The sequence below is a fragment of the Elaeis guineensis genome, chromosome 8 (genome assembly GCF_000442705.2).
Source record: "Elaeis guineensis isolate ETL-2024a chromosome 8, EG11, whole genome shotgun sequence".
Taxonomy (NCBI): Eukaryota; Viridiplantae; Streptophyta; class Magnoliopsida; order Arecales; family Arecaceae; genus Elaeis; species Elaeis guineensis.
Window position 1 is genome coordinate 133863599 of NC_026000.2, and position 12670 is coordinate 133876268.

A 12670-nucleotide genomic window follows, 5' to 3' on the forward strand; every position below is an offset into this window, starting at 1 on the left:
GATTGTCATTTACTGTGATATATGATGCCCCCAAAGTCTCTTGTTCCTCCCCTATCTATGCAGTTTTCCATGTGCCCATCATGTGCTTTCATTGTCCCATTTATCAGTAGTTGCATTCATGCTTAGTTAGTACAATTTCAAATAGCCTATTTGTCTTTAATTTAAAGTATTTTCATCATTTGCTCGAGTATGTAATGTCTGCCTTTGAGTGCCCTTAAAACTGTCAACCATTAAGCTTCTACATTTTATGATCTATTCCCTTTGAGGCCCATATCCTTTGGCTGTATTTATTGTTTTATTTTTTTATTGGATTCATGGACAGGAGATGATGTGCATGGTCCAAATTGTTATTTTGGTAGCAGCAGCAGTGTGCATTAGCTCTCTTCCAAATTCTAATGAAGATATCATGCTCACATAGCTGAAGAATTTACAGATTTTTGTACTGAAATGCATTCTTGCGTGTTCATTCTAGAACAAGCTGACCTTTGATTTGGGTCACCAGAATAGACTGGCATAGCCAAATGAGGAAATCCTTTAGCCACTAGAGTTCTGGAGTGAGATAGTACAATGATTTTGTGCGGGGGATATAAATTATTTTGCCAGGGTTATATCCATGGATTTGTGAGCTAGTTCTGCCGACTGGAAGATTTTCCTGGTGGCTTGTCCATTCATTCCAAGATCACTGGTTATTGGATATTTTTCCTAACTAGTGGTCATTATAATTGATTGAACTTATTCTATCTTTAGACCTCTCTTATCAGCAAATGGTCTGTGCACACGTCGGAATATTAGATGTATTTAGCTTATAGGGTCTATAAGGCTGGTCATTTCCTAAAAAAAATATTTTACAGTAGCATTTATATAGTTCAAGTAGTGAATATTCACAATTGTTTTTTTTTTAAATTTAAGTTTTGTCGATAGCAAATCTAACAAGAAACTGAAGTGGATCACTGTCTAAGGATGTCTGAAAGGGTCATATGATCTTTGAAAGGGCATGCCTGCAGTTGTGACTTGTAGAATTGTTAAACTGATGCTGTGAATAAGTGAAGCAGTCTTATTCAAATCAGATTTTTTTTTTTCCTTGATAAAGTCTTCAAATCTTCCACCGTGAAAGGGTCTGATTGGGATTGTTTAAGCAACTCACGTAATCGTTGACCTCTTGCCAATTGATTCTGAGTAGCTTTATCGAGATCAGAAGCGAATTATGCAAAATCCGTACGATTTTTTCGATCTAAATCGAGCAGGTTTTACATGAAGATTTTGTTCAGCATGTTCTATTCGATACTGGTAGGAGAAGAACCTCAAATCTTGAATAAATTCAAAGACATATTCGAAGAAATTTTGACCGTCGGTCGGAATGGCCCGGATGCATGCTCCTTACCAGTATAGGCTTAGGGCTATCTTGCCTCCCGACTAGGAAGGAGAACAAGGTGTGGGGAGACACGAGTCAGCCAGTTGTTGAGACGTTCTAGCTATTAGTGAAGATCTGTTAGTCTCTTTACATCATGTTCTTCAAAGATACGTAATACTGATTGCAGGCTCCTATTTGTGTATGGCAATGAGCCCTGCTGACTCCAAATTTGCAAATGCCAACAAGTATCTGTGAACTTTCAAATACCTGCTTGAACTTGCTTTGTTGATGGCCATTACCATTGTGATGGAGACGCCCTGGAAATCAGAAAACAAGATTTCGGTGCCAATAATCTGAAGCTATTATTTTAAATGACTAAATAGTTTATTATATCTCGAAAAGGCAGGGTTAATGAACTCCAAAGTCCAAACGTCCTCTGTTGCATCAGAGATCTTCAACATTGTAATGTTTCATGAGGAAAAATACACGGATTGGATATCGTAATGTCCAACAGTGTAAGATGTTCAGTTTGATTCCAAGCATTTGAAGGCGTAGGATTTTGAGGCGATTGGAGAAAAGGTATCGATCATAAGTAACATATAAGTAACATTTATGTATGCTTCCTTTCCTCACAAGATAATGACTTTAAATTGCACTACTAAACTCAAAATATTTGGCCCCCAGAAAAAAAAAAAAAAGGAGCAAAATTCATTATTTAAAAATCATAATGTTCAGGTCGTGAATCATCTGGGAGAAAAAAAAAAGGGAAAGAGAAAAAGAGAACAAAATTAGGCAGGCTTGATCGGGTCGGATTCGGGTTTCGGTTTCTTCATCCGATCCGAACGGGGCTGATAGAACCGGATCCAAGTTGCCGACTTCCAGGGCCTTCTGCGAGGCTCTCTCTACTATAAGTACCGGGGAATGGATTACTGGTTCTTAATTTCTGCTCGTTAGTTTAAGTATGAGGCTCTTGGGAGAGGGTGATGGGGGTTTGGTTTTTGGGAAGGGTTGCCGCTTCCTTGCGTGTCTCTTCTCCCAAGCCGATGATTCTTAACCAATGCCCACAACCCTTCCCTTCCTGCTGCACCGCAGGGATCCGGAATCGGATCGTACTTGTATCCTTCGCGCGAAAGAATGATTCATCTTCCTTCAAGCCAATCCACCATTGGATCATCCGCGGCTGGGTTTGAGATCCCTTTTCCTCTCTCTTTCTCTCTTTCTCTCTTCTTATGTTTTAGAGGCGATGATGATGATGTTTATCTCCAGATCCTTGTGATTCCGTTCGAGCTTTTAAGCGATCGTCGCAAGTGATGGAGAATCTCAGATTCTTGGTGCGTAAACCCTAATCCCTAATCCTGATACCTTCAGGTTCTTGGGGTTCGAAACCCTAAATCCTGAGATCCTTGGGCTTGTGGAACCCTAAACCCTGGATCCTCTCTTCTTGTTTTCCATCCTAATGGATCGATGGCGTGGCAGCTCGGATGGCCACCAAGGCAACCGCTGCAGCCATTCCTTTAGAAGGGGTTCAGAAGAGGGCGGAGAGGAAGGGAACCATATAGTGTGATCGATCGAATTAGGGATTAGGCGGTGGTCCAATCGGACGAGGCGGTGCGCTCCATATCGGATTTTCTATACCGCAGGCGGTGTACAAAGAATTTCTTGTCCTATAAATACCCGGGCTGGAGCATTTCTGCTTATTTTTTGCTCATTAGTTTGAGGCTTTTGGGAGAGGGTGATGGGGGTTTGGTTTTTGGGAAGGGTTGCCGCCTCCTTGCGTGTCTCTTCTCCCAAGCTGATGATTCGTAACCAGTGCCCACAACCCTTCCCTTCCCGCTGCACAGCGGGGATTCGGAATTGGATCGTACTTGTATCCTTCGTGCGAAAGAATGATTCATCTTCCTTCAAGCCAATCCATTGTTAGATCATCCATGGCTCGGTTTGATCTCTCTCTCTCTCTCTCTCTCCCTCCCCCCTTATGTTTTAGAGGCGATGATGATGTTGTTTGTCTCCAGTTCCTTGTGATTCGGTTCAAGCTTTTAAGCGATCGTCGCAAGTGATGGAGAATCTTAGATTCTTGATGCGTAATCCCTAATGCTGATATCTTCCGGCTTTTGGGGTTGGAAACCCTAAGTCCTGAGTTCTTGGGTTTGTGGAACCCTAAACCCTTGATCCTCTCTTCTTGTTTTCCATCGTAATGAATCGATGTCGGGGCAGTTTGGATGGCCGCCAAGGCAACCGCTGCAGCCATTCCTTTTGAAGGGGTTCAGAAGAGGGTGGAGAGGAAGGGAATCATATAATGTGATCGACGATTAAAGGCGAATCTGAGCCTCGCCCCCTCTTTTTCCTTTATATTTTCATTTCCTCTTTGTTTCTTTCTTTTATGGTGATTTCATTTTTTAGGGTTAGGGCTTAATGTTATGACAAGGTTTTCCATTTAGGGTTAGGGCTTCATGTTATGACAAGGGTTTACATTTACTTTGCTTTTTCTCCGTTCCTTTTGTATTAACATGTTATTCGTTAAGCCGGCATTAACAGTTACAATGATAATTTTTTTGTAATGATATTTGATTTTTGTTTTAATTTCTTTTGTTATGTTTTGGACTTTTCTGCCCTAGTTTTCCCCTGACCTATATATTGGGCCATTTATCATAGATCGAACTTTGGGTATCTAGAAAGCTTTTAAATTGGAAATTTCGTTGATTTGGTGCATGTTCTGGGTTCTTAAATGGGTGGATTTGATGGTATCTTGGGTGGATAGGAGCTGATTGTTGATTCTACATGGTATTTTTGTTTCTTAATTTTTAAGGTACCGAACATAGTATTTTTGTTGGATTTTTTTAAATGATCTTTAAAATATAATATATATGACATCCCGATGTCTTATATGATTTTTTAAAATAATTTTTAAATTATAATATATATAATATTTAATATTTTATATAATTTTTTATGAATATATATGATATTTTAAATAATATATATACATGGGAATATATATCATAATATATATTTTTTAATATTTTATATAATTTTTTAAGAATATATATGATATTTTAAATAATATATAAAAAATATTTATTTTATTTTTTAATATTTTTTAATATTAATATATATAATATTTTAAATAATATATAATTTTTTATCAATATATACACGCTATCAAATATATTGTTCAAAATATCATATATATATATATATATATATATATATATATATATATATATATATATATATATATATATATAATATTATATTATAAAATATTATATTATAAAATAATAATATTATTTTTTTTAATTTTATTGAAGAGTATATTTTTGTTAAAAAAATTGATTGAAAAAAAAAAAAAAAAAAGCTTTGAGTGATCCAATCAGTTGCCACAGTGTGCTTCACCTTAAATTTTCTAGGCCGCTCGTGGTGCACAAAGAATTACTCATAAGATTTCTGGAACCGGATCCGTCTCCAAGGCTCTTCTACAGTAAATATTTGGGCTGGAGCATTTTTGCTCATTAGTTTGAGGCTTTTGGGATAGGGCGACGGGGGTTTGGTTTTTGGGAAGGGTTGCCGCCTCCTTGCGTCTCTCTTCTCCCGAGCTGATGATTCGTAACCAGGGCGCACAACCCTTCCCTTCCCACTACACTGTAGGGATTTGGAATTGGATCGTACTTGTATCCTTCGTGTGAAGGAATGATTCATCTTCCTTCATGCCAATCCATCATTGGATTATCCATGGCTCGGTTTGATCTCTCTCTTCCCGCCCCCCCTCTTTTTTTTTTTAATGTTTGAGAGGCGATGATGATGTTGTTTGTATCCTTGTGATTTGGTTCAACCTTTTTAAGCGATCGTTGCAAGTGATGGAGAATTTTAGATTCTTGATGTGTAAACCCTAATTTCTAATCCTGATATCTTCGGCTTCTTAGGGTTGGAAACCTTAAGTCTTGAGTTCTTGGGCTTGTGGAACCCTAAACCCTTGATCCTCTCTTCTTGTTTTCCATCCTAATGGATCAATGGCGGGGCAGCTTGGATGGCTGCTAAGGCAACTGCTGCAGCCATTCCTTTTGGAGGGGTTTAGAAGAGGGCGGGAGAGGAAGGGAATCATATATTGTGATCGACTAAGACAAATCTGAGCCTCGCCCCATATTTTTCCTTTATATTTTCATTTTCTCGTTGTTTCTTTCTTTTATGGTGATTTTATTTTTTAGGGTTAGGGCTTGATGCTATGACAAGGTTTTACATTTAGGGTTAGAGCTTGATGTTATGATAAGGGTTTACACTTGCTTTGCTTTTTCTCTGTTCCTTTTGTATTAATATGTTATTCGTTAAGCCGGCATTTACTGTTACAATGATAATTTTTTGTAATCATATTTGATTTTTTTTTCTAAATTTCTTTTGTTATTTTTTGGACTTTTCTGCCCTAGTTTTCCCTTGATCTATATATTGGGCCATTTATCATAGTAGATCGAACTTTGGGTATCTGGAAAGCTTTTAAATTGCAAATTTCGTCGGTTTTTGGTTCATGTTATCGGTTCTTAAATGGGTGGATTTGATGGTATCTTGGTTGGATGGGAGCCGATTGTTGTTCTACGTGGTATTTTTGTTTTTTCAATCTTTGGGTTGTCGATAGTTTTTTTGTTAGTATCTGTTTTTTTTTTTTTAATCATTCTATTAGTAGTCTGTAACTATTTCGCTTTCGTGCCTTGCCATGGTGTCCGTTATTGAATTGAACTGGACTCGTACCAAGTTTAAAACTCGTGGGAAATTAACTCTCTTGGGAAAGAGGTACATTGAATTCGTAAGCATTCCTGTACAGGCAAAAAGTGGGTGGTTCTCTTTACTTCAGCTTTATCGGTCATGATATTCCTAGCGAGTCGCTAGGTAAGACGTTAATTACAAGGCACCCACGTAAATTACAGTTTTTTCGGTCATGATACTTATGTTTTTATGTTATATTTTTCACTTTTAAGAGAGCGAGAGACAATCATGAAGATAATTATCCCCAAGTACTCAAAACAGGTGCACTATCAACAAATACTTGGATGAGGAGTATGAGCCAATCAACAAAGTTTCAGGTCTCCTCGTAAGCAAAAACTTGAAAATTTCCGTTCAGGGTGGCTCTGCCTTTTATCTATGATTTATTTACTTAAAACTATCCACGCAATTAGCTGTATTCTATCTGAGGATTGTTCAAGTTGGTAATTGTGTCCTTGACCATTTATGCTGCGGAGGTGCTTGCCCATTGTGCAAATGGGTTAGGTTGATTTATGATCTGATCTAATTTGCGCGGATTTGATTTGAACTATTTTAAAGGATCTACGGGATTGGATTAGGTTTTGAAATTGGATCTGTTTGATTTTATGAGTTGGGTTTGGATTTGGATTTATTGAATTTTGGTCTTAAAATAAATGATTTGATCGAAATCTAATAAGGGATTGGGACACTCATATGAATTATAGCTTTTTTTAACTTGGTCTAAGTTTGTTTAGGAGATTTCACCATTATGTTTTATTTTTGAATTATAGGTAATATGGATGAAACAATAATATTATTAGTAGCCCATGTATATTAGCATATCAAGTATTATTTTAAAAACTACAATTGTAGTTTCAATATATCATATTTGATGTGAAACCATTAGAGTAAGATAATTTTATAAAATTATAGGTAAAAATTGAGTAATTAAAAAATAAAAGTGCCAATATAATTGTTAACCGCACATAATGTTTATGTGTTATGTGCATCTATAGTTGCCACTTCAAGATAGTCATGTTTGCATGGGATAATTATATTTATAAGGTTGTGTGGGTGCGTCACTAGATAATTTTGGAAGATAATATGGGTGGTTTTAAAGATAGATTTTTATTATTAAATTATCAATATGGTTGGTTATTTTGTTTGGTATGTAGGTAATGTCATAAAATTATTTTTTATAATTGTTATGATATTTTTTTTTCTTTTAATGAGAAATGGTGGAAGTGGTGTGGATGTGGTGGTGGCATTGAAAAGCAACAGGCTGGGGTGCGGTGAATTGTTGGTATAGGTGGGGGATGGAGTGAATGCATGTAGAATCGTGGGGTTGGGGGATGAGGGCGAAGGAGTCACGAGCAAGAGGAAGGGGAGAGGGAGGGGGGGGGATGGAGGAGTTATAAGTGGTGTCGAGGAAGAGGGTTGTGTAATTTTTTTTAAGGTATAATTTTGTTCAAAATTTTTGTTGCAATATTGTTAAAGTAGTAATTTATATAGCTATTTTTTTCTAAGGTTTTTTAGATTGTTTCATGGTAAGTAATATAAATTCTCGAGGTAATTAGATTGCTATTCAAAAAACATATCAAATGCAATAATTAGGTCTATTTTGAATTGTAGGCAATCGAGGTAGATTGCTAGCTGTTGAATGCAATTTTAGGTATTTGTATTTAACCATGCCCACTTAATTTAGTAAGACAAGACTTCAAGCTTCAAGAAAACTTATGCAATCTATTTCAATTCGTTCTGTTTGGGCTATCGTGAGTTACCATTATTTTCAATTGATTTTTGAGGTTTCATTTGTATTTTGTAATATATAGGATTCATAAAAAATATATAGGATTCATTGTTTGTGATCCAAAGATAGGTGCTATAGGGGTAGTTTTACACTTTATTTTTTTTGGAAAGGATGGATTTCAACGAAGCTAGGTGCTAATAGGCAAAGGGAATCAAATTTTTTATTTTTAAATTTATTTTTATGTCAAAATTTTAATCTAAGTATGGCTAAAAGTTTTATGAAAAAAATAATTAAGACTCATATTGATGTTAAAAAATCATTGCCATTATGAAGATAATTTTATGTTGATTTGGATCTGATCCGGATTCGAATCAAATTGGCATTTCATGAATTGTGATCGGATGTATATGGTTTTGGTTTGAATAATTTATTGGATCAAAAAATTTGATCAGATTTGATTATTTATTGGATTGGATTTGGAGGAGTCGTGAGTGGTGTCGAGAAAATAGTGGAAGGGTTCATTTTGAATTGTTGCCAATCTAGATAGTTTGCTAGTTTTTTTTGTAATATATAGGAGTCATTGTTTTTGATATGAAGATGGTCTAGAGGGTGAGTTTTATTATTTTTTTTTTTTGAAAAGATAGGTTTCAGCGAAGCTAGGTGTTAGTAGGTGTAGAAAATCAAATTTTTTATTTTTAATTTTTTTATGTCAAAAAATCTAAAGCGAGGTTAAAAATTTTATGAAAAAAAAAATTGAGATTCACATTGATGTTAAAAAATCATTGCCGTTATGAGGGTAATTCTATGTTGATATGGATCCGATCGAAATTCGAATCAAACTTGCATTTCATAGGTTATGATCGGAGGTATATGAATTTGATTTGGGTCAAAAAATTTAATCAAGGTTTGATTTTTTATTAGATTTGATTTGAATTTAATATGCAGATTCAAATAAAAAATAGGATTAAAATCAGGGTCACTTAAGATTTGATCTATCGGGTTCGGTTGCACCCTGGCAGGACCAAAATTTTGATGAGAGGGATCGTTAAAATATTGCTTCATCCTAGTAGTGCTCAGCTTTGGGAAATTGGATGCTACTGATAGAACTAACTCCTCTGGACATTTGCGGTGATGCTTGATCGCTACCATTTGAGACATTCGGACCATCGAATTCTTGGCATCTTGTCCTCTGAACTTGCTTTCACTGTTAAACTAATTGAGTTCTTAGAGCTATGCTGTTTGTCTTACATCAGAATATAGGGTGTACATCAGATGTCGTACCTTCCAATTATCGCATGCGGGCAGCTGTCTCAAGTGAGCTCCACCCTGAATGTTTTTCTTAGGTGTTCCCACGATCGGGGTTGTATTAGGTCAACTTTGATCGAGCATCAAAGTGTGATGAATGTGCTGGGATAGGTCATGTGATACATGATTGTTTGGGTATGACTGTCTATCTTTACTCCTAATTGTGGATTTGAGGTGTTTCAAACTGTGGCCAAGGTGACACCAGTGCCGGCTTAAGGGTAAGGCCACCAAAGCAAAGGCTTTAGGTCTTAATTTATTTTAGGCCCCAGGCCTCCTCTCTCTGCCATCCATCTGCACTACATCCAGTCATCCACCTACGGGCACGAGAAGATGAACGGCATTGGAGACAAAGATGGAGACGGCGAGACAGACGACAAGCAGGAGCGACGAGACAGGAGTGGGTGAAGACGCCTTGAGGCAGAGAAGAGTGATTGTCCGTCGGGGCTGTGGGTGAAGAAGTTGGCAATTCGGGCAGTGGAGTCATCAGAGAGCTTGCAGAAGGAGGTCTTAAGGCAAGTGAGGGCGACACCAATGAAAAGGCCATCAAAAACATCGATGGTACCACTATCGATAGAGAGGATGCGGATCCGTCCCATCATCCGATGATAATGATTTGACTTGAGAGGCGTCTCCTGATCTTCGACGGTGGACATTCGACGTTTGAGGGATATCTCCAGCGGGGTAGAGTTTCAGGCTTTCGACGGCACCAAGGCAAGGGGTTTTCGGGCATCCAACGTCTGAGCGACGACAAGGAAGGTGGAATGTCAGAGTCTTCATGGATCGGTTTGTTTCTTTTATTTTTTTTCTTTTTCTGAGTCGTGATATATGTGGCAATTGGGACAGGCAATAGCGTGATCAAAGAAATAATGTTGTATTGTTATTTTTTTTGTAAAAAGAAGGTTCAACTTGAATTATGGATTTTCTTCATTTTTAACAGCATATTTTGTAACAATCATGTTAAATTTTTACTATTATAGATGGAGGTCAATTATCCATGCTTCAGCATACTACACATCTTTTGTTCAGGTTCAAAGTTTGGTTGGGTTATTCAGATTAATGTTCTTTTTTTAACGATTTTTATACCTTTTGAATTTATTGTATTATTCATAGTTGTTTCTTTTGTTTTTTTTTTTTACTTTTTAAACTTAGTCCTCTTCGTTTACTAATACAAATGTTTGTATTAGGCTATGTTTAGATGTTTTGTACATAGTATATATTTTTAAATAAACTCGTATAGTCGTGTACAAAAAAAGCTTTATATTGGATATAGTATGAAGGATAAACAGAAATATATGAAGGTTAATTTTTATATTAAAGTTATATTATTTTTTAGAGTGGTATAATATATATTTTTATTAATTTTTTATTAAATGATAAAAAATTTTACACAATAATATATTTGATCTAATTTTTAAATTATTGTTATAAATATATTGAAAAAATCGTATTGAAAATGTTAAAGCAATAAGTTTCAAACTTCACAAATAAAAAATATTTTATTAAAATTAGTAAAAATTAGTGAAAATTTTAAAATTAAAAGTGAAGTTAATTGCTCAGTAACATGTGAATTTGAAAATTTTAAGTTTTTATTGGATATGATTATTTAATATAATATATTATTTATTATTAATTTAATAAAAATTTATAATCAAAAAATATGTATATTGATGGTACTATAGAATAATTAAAAGATTTTTTTTTTATTTTTAAAAAATATCGAGAATATAGATTTGTGTCTGCTATGAATTTTTTTTAAGAAATTATATTTGAAATAAAAATAGAGTCTAAATTTTATGATAAATCTATCATGTATAGAAAGAAATAATTTGATGAAAATATTTACAATGAAATAATAAAATTTTTTTAAAAAATATTTAAAATTAATTATTTTTTATATATAATAAATCAAGTAATTTTTTTATTTCAAAAAAAAATAGAATAGTTTCAGATATATTGAAAATATATTTAGTTTTGTATTTAGTGATAAAAAATTGGAATCATTAGACAATGGTAGTTTGAAAGAATATTGTTTTAATCTAGAATATTTTTTAAAATATAATAATTATTTTAATATTGATGATTTAAATTTATTTTTAAAATTAAAAATTAAAAAAAAAATTATACAAGTAAAAAATAACAGTTCAACGGATATATTCAATCATATAAAATGGTTTGATTTTTTTTAAATGCATATATTATTTTTAAAATAATATTAATAATTTTAATAAATATTATTTTGATAAAAAAATTTTAAAATTAAAATTAATAAAATATTATTTAAGATCAATAATATTTTAAAAAAGATTAAATAGATTAATTATATTATCAATTAAAAAAAATATTAGAAGAATTTTATTATAAAAATTTAATTAAAAATTTTACATTTTAAAAAGTTAGAAAAATAAAATTTTAGTAAAAAATTTATATAAAATTTAATAAAAAATATATATTTTAATATTTAGCTTTAGATCTTTCAATGTGAGCCACTTCTGGGTGACACGCTCTGTGTTCGAAAAGAGGAGGTAGTGAGGTTGTTGATTACCTTGAAAATATTGCATGTGATGTGGGAGGTTTAAGGCACTGGAAACATGAATTTCCTTTGGAGGATTGGAATATGCCCGGCAAATCTCAGGTCCCGTTTGTATTTGAGGGTAGAACTCCTGGTCTTATTTAAAAAACACTATTAGTTATATAATCTCATTAGTTCATCTTCGTTGGATAAAATCTAAAACTCCAGTTGTTTTGGATTGGATTTTTTTTTTTTTTTAGTTGTATGTTTGAAAGATAATTTCAGGTTGTTATTTTTCTTATAACTATTTTAGAAAAAAAATCACATCAAGTGGATGCTATAAAGGATCATTCAGGGTGGCATGAAGTTTTATCTTTCATTCAAGAGGGGTATCTTCAAGGAGAAAAGAATGTCTAAATCTTTTTTATTCTTCATGAAATCTATTCTTCTATCATTTTCTTTAGTAAATCATCTCTTACATTTGTACTTTGTTTTTCAAATCATTTTTTTTTAAATTTGAAGATCTTTGTATCTAAATTTGTATTTTTTTTTTCAAATCTTTTATTTTATTCGAAGATCTTTGTATCTAAATGTAATCTAAAAAAAAAATGATATATATTTATATATATATATAGATAGATAAATTGATAAATTGATATCCAGCTTCTACAATGGGATGCTCATATGTGCATGGTTCATGGTTGAATGATGCGTACTAGATTTATTGATATATATATATTGAGCTTTTTTGAAATATTTAAAAATTATATAATACATATCTATAGATAAATTAGTATATAGTTTTACGAATGTAATATTTATCAATATATAATATATAATTAGTTGATATATATTTGATAAAATATTTATTTAATATTTTAATATATATATTTAGATAAATTAATATAGTGTTTGAAACATGGGGTTCATTAGTATGTAGGATATAATGAAATGATACACACTAGAAGGTTTATGGATATGTGGTAATTTTTTTTAATATATATTTAGTGATTTTATGTGCGTGTGT

The 12670-nt window shown here is 33.3% G+C and overlaps 2 long non-coding RNA genes across 2 annotated transcripts; both read left to right on the top strand.

Moving 5' to 3' along the window:
• Positions 1–2049: 2049 nt before the first annotated feature.
• Positions 2050–3683, top strand: LOC105037850 (uncharacterized). Its single transcript, XR_830621.4, has 2 exons — positions 2050–2535; positions 2618–3683. It is a non-coding gene; the product is annotated as an uncharacterized lncRNA (long non-coding RNA).
• A 960-nt stretch (positions 3684–4643) lies between these two features.
• On the top strand, positions 4644–10139 carry LOC114913665 (uncharacterized). Its single transcript, XR_003799576.2, has 2 exons — positions 4644–6226; positions 6316–10139. It is a non-coding gene; the product is annotated as an uncharacterized lncRNA (long non-coding RNA).
• Positions 10140–12670: the final 2531 nt, after the last annotated feature.